The following is a 5,332-nucleotide window of genomic DNA, read 5'->3' as shown; positions in this document are numbered from 1 at the left end:
GCCTCTAGGGCATATTTCCAACAGTCTCCCACTTGCACTAGAGTCAATAATCTAGTTCACATCGCCATGTGATTAACACTCACAGGTCACATCGCCATGTGACTAATAACTAGAGTCAGTAGTCTAGTTCACATCACTATGTGATTAACACTCAATGAGTTTTATGTTTGATCATGTTGCTTGTGAGAGAGGTTTTAGTCAATGGGTCTGAACCTTTCAGATCCGTGTGTGCTTTACAAATCTCTATGTCATCTCCTAGATGCAGCTACCACGCTCTATTTGGAGCTATTCCAAACAACTGTTCTACTTGGAGCTATTCTAAATTATTGCTCCATTATATGTATCCGGTCTCTCTACTCGGAGCTATCCGGATAGGTGTCAAGCTTGCATCGTCGTAACCTTTACGACGAACTCTTTTACCACCTCCATAATCGAGAAAATTCCTTAGTCCATTAGTTACTAAGGATAACTTTGACCGCTGTCCTGTGAGCCATTCTTGGATCACTCTTGTACCCCTTGACTGACTCATGGCAAGGCACACTTCAGGTGCGGTACACAGCATAGCATACTGAAGAGCCTACGTCTTAAGCATAGGGGACGACCTTCGTCCTTTCTCTCTATTCTGCCGTGGTCGAGCTTTAAGTCTTAACTTCGTACCTTACAACTCAGGCAAGAACTCCTTCTTTGACTGGTCCATCTTGAACACCTTCAAGATCATGTCAAGGTATGTGCTCATTTGAAAGTTCTATTAAGCATTTTGATCTATCCTTATAGATCTTGATGCTCAATGTTCAAGTAGCTTAATCCAGGCTTTCCATTGAAAAACACTTTCAAAATAACCCTATATGCTTTCTAGAAATTCTACATCATCTCTGATCATCAATATGTCAACAACATATACTCATCAGAAATTTTATAGTGCTCCCACTCACTTCTTTGGAAATATAAGTTTCTTATAAACTTTGTATAAATCCAAAATCTTTGATCATCTCATCAAAGCGTACATTCCAACTCCGAGATGCTTAGTCCAGTCCTTAAAAGGATCGCTGGAGCTAGCATACCTTTTAGCATCCTTAGGATCGACAAAACTTTTCTGATTGTATTGCATACAACCTTTCCTTACGAAAACTAGTAAGGAAACTTGTCTTGACATCCATTTGCCAGATTTCATAAATGCAGCTAATGCTAACATGATTCCGACGGACTTTAAGCATCGCTACGAGTGAGAAAATCTCATCGTAGTCAACTCCTTGAACTTGTCGGAAAACACTTCGCCACAAGTCGAGCTTCATAGATGGTGACATTTCCATCCACGTCCGTCTTCTTCTTAAAAGATCCATTTATCTCAATGGATTGCCGATCATCGGGCAAGTCCATCAAAGTCCATGCTTTGTTCTGATATATGGATACTATCTCAGATTTCATGGCTTCTAACCATTTGTCGGAATTCGGGCCCACCATCGCTTCTCCATAGCTCGTAGGTTCATTGTTGTCTAGCAACATGACCTTCAAGACAGGATCACCTTACCACTCCGAAGTAGTACGTGTCCTTGTCGTCCTACGAGGTTTGGGAGTGACTTGATCCGAAGTTTCATGATCAATATCATAAGCTTCCACTTCAATTGGTGTAGGTGCCACAGGAACAACTTCCTGTGCCCTGCCACACACTAGTTGAAGAGACGGTTCAATAACCTCATCAAGTCTCCACCATCCTCCCACTCAACTCTTTCGAGAGAAACCTTTCCTCGAGAAAGGACCCGATTCAAGAAACAATCCATATTGCTTTCGGATCTGAATTAGGAGGCATACCCAACTGTTTTTGGGTTGTCCTATGAAGATGTATTTATCCGCTTTGGGTTCGAGCTTATCGGCCTGAAACTTTTTCACATAAGCGTCGCAGCCCCAAACTTTTAAGAAACGACAACTTAGGTTTCTCTAAACCATAATTCATACGGTGTCATCTCAACGGAATTACGTGGTGCCCTATTTAAAGTGAATGTGGTTGTCTCTAATGCCTAACCCATGGACAATAGTGGTAATTTGATAAGAGACATCATGGTATGCACCATATCCAATAGGGTGCAACTATGATGTTCGGACACACCATCACACTATGGTGTTCCAGGCGGTATTAATTGCGAAACAATTTCCACAATGTCTTAATTGTGTGCCAAAACTCGTAACTCAGATATTCATCTCTATGATCATATCATAGACATTTTATCCTCTTGTCACAATGATCTTCTACTTCACTCTGAAATTACTTGAACCATTCAATGATTCAGACTTGTGTTTCATCAAGTAAATATTCTCAACATCTACTCGAATCATCTGTGAAGTAAGATCATAACGATATTCACTGCATGCCTCAGCACTCATTGGACTACACACATCAAAATGTGTTACTTACAACAAGTTGCTATCTTGTTCCATCTTACTGAAACCGAGGTTTTTCAGTCATCTTGCCCATGTGGTATGATTTGCATATCTCAAGTGATTCAAAATCAAGTGAGTTCAAACGGTCCATTTGCATGGAGTTTCTTCATGCATATATACCAATAGACATGGTTCGCATGTCTCAAACTTTTCAAAAATGAGTGAGTCCAAAGATCCATCAACATGGAGCTTCTTCATGCGTTTTATACCATTATGACTTACATGGCAGTGCCACAAGTAAGTGGTACTATCATTACTATCTTATATCTTTTGGCATGAAAATGTGTATCACTACGATCGAGATTCAATAAACCATTCAGGTTTAATACTAATCTTGATGGTAGAGGGAGCGTGCGATGTTTGATCACATCAAACTTGGAAACACTTCCAACATATATCGTCAGCTCACCTTTAGCTAGTCTTCGTTTATTCCGTAGCTTTTATTTCGAGTTACTAACACTTAGCAACCGAACCGGTATCTAATACCCTGGTGCTACTAGGAGTACTAGTAAAGTACACATTAACATAATGTATATCCAATATACTTCTATCGACCTTGCCAGCCTTCTTATCTACCAAGTATCTAGGGTAATGCTGCTCCAGTGGTTGTTCCCTTTATTACAGAAGCACTTAGTCTCGGGTTTGGGTTCAACCTTGGGTTTCTTCACTAGAGCGGCAGCTGAATTGCCGTTTCATGAAGTATCCCTTCTTGCCCTTGCCCTTCTTGAAACTAGTGGTCTCACTGACCATCAACGATTGATGCTCCTTCTTGATTTCTACTTTCGCGGTGTCAAACATCGCGAATATCTCAAGGATCATCATATATGTCCCTGATATATTATAGTTCATCACGAAGGTCTAGCAGCTTGGTGGTAATGACTTTGGAGAAACATCACTATTTTATTGGAAGATCAACTCCCACCCGATTCAAGTGATTGTTGCACTCAGACAATCTGAGCACAAGCTCAACGATTGAGCTTTTCTCCCTTAGTTTGCAGGCTAAGAGAATCGTCGGAGGTCTTATACCTCTTGACATGAGCACGAGCCTGAAATCCCAATTTCAGCCCTCGAAACATCTCATATGTTCCGTGACATTTCGAAAAACATCTTTGGTGCCTCTACTTAAACCTTTTAACTGAACTATCACGTAGTTATCAAAACGTGTATGTCCGATGTTCGCAACATCCACAAACGACGTTTGGGGTTCAGCACACTAAGCGGTGCATTAAGGACACAAGCTTTCTACTGTCCGCATAATTGCTACTATCAACTTTCAACTATATTTTCTCTAGGAACATATCTAAAACAGTAGAACTATAGCGTGAGCTACGACATAATTTGCAAAAGGTCTTTTGACTATGTTCAGGATAATTAAGTTCATCTTATGAACTCCCACTTAGATAGACATCCCTCTGGTCATCTAAGTGATTACATGATCCGAGTCAACTAGGCCGTGTCCGATCATCATGTGAGACGGACTAGTCATCATCGGTGAACATCTTCATGTTGATCGTATCTACTATACGACTCATGCTCGACCTTTCGGTCTCCGTGTTCCGAGGCCATGTCTGTACATGCTAGGCTCGTCAAGTTAACCCTAAGTGTTTTCGCCGTGTAAAACTGTCTTACACCCGTTGTATGTGAACGTAAGAATCCATCACACCCGATCATCACGTGGTGCTTAGAAGCGACGAACTGTAGCAACGGTGCACAGTTAGGGGATAACACTTCTTGAAATTGTTGTAAGGGATCATCTTATTTACTACCGTCGTTCTAAGCAAACAAGATGCATAATCATAATAAACATCACATGCAATTATATAGTTGTGACATGATATGGCCAATATCATATAGCTCCATTGATCTTCATCTTCGGGGCTCCATGATCATCTTGTCACCGGCTTGACACCATGATCTCCATCATCATGATCTCCATCATCGTGTCTTCATGAAGTTGTCACGCCAACGACTACTTCTACTTCTATGGCTAACGCGTTTAGCAATAAAGTAAAGTAATTTACATGGCGTTGTTAAATGACACGCAGGTCATACAATAAATAAAGACAACTGCTATGGCTCCTGCCGGTTGTCATACTCATCGACATGCAAGTCGTGAATCCTATTACAAGAACATGATCAATCTCATACATCACATATCATTCATCACATTCTTCTTGGCCATATCACATCACAAAGCATACCCTGCAAAAACAAGTTAGACGTCCTCTAATTGTTATTTGCATGTTTTACGTGGCTGCTATGGGTTTCTAGCAAGAACGTTTCTTACCTACGCAAAACCACAACGTGATATGCCAATTGCTATTTACCCTTCATAAGGACCCTTTTCATCGAATCCGTTCCGACTAAAGTGGGAGAGACTGGCACCCGCTAGCCACCTTATGCACCAAGTGCATGTCAATCGGTGGAACCTGTCTCACGTAAGAGTACGTGTAAGGTCGGTCCGGGCCGCTTCATCCCACAATACCGTCGAAACAAGATTGGACTAGTAACGGTAAGCATATTGAACAAAATCAACGCCCACAACTACTTTGTGTTCTACTCGTGCAAAGAATCTACGCAATAGACCTAGCTCATGATGCCACTGTTGGGGAACGTAGCAGAAATTCAAAATTTTCCTACATGTCACCAAGATCTATCTATGGAGAGACCAGCAACGAGTAGAAGGAGAGTGCATCTACATACCCTTGTAGATCTCTAAGCGGAAGCGTTCAAGTGAACGGGGTTGATGGAGTCGTACTCGTCGTGATTCAGATCACCGATGATCAAGTGCCGAACGCACGACACCTCCGCGTTCAACACACGTACAGCCCGGTGACGTCTCCCACGCCTTGATCCAGCAAGGAGAGAGGGAGAGGTTGAGGAAGACTCCATCCAA

The sequence above is a fragment of the Triticum dicoccoides genome, chromosome 7A (genome assembly GCF_002162155.2).
Source record: "Triticum dicoccoides isolate Atlit2015 ecotype Zavitan chromosome 7A, WEW_v2.0, whole genome shotgun sequence".
Lineage (NCBI taxonomy): Eukaryota > Viridiplantae > Streptophyta > Magnoliopsida > Poales > Poaceae > Triticum > Triticum dicoccoides.
This window is presented reverse-complemented; position numbering follows the sequence as displayed.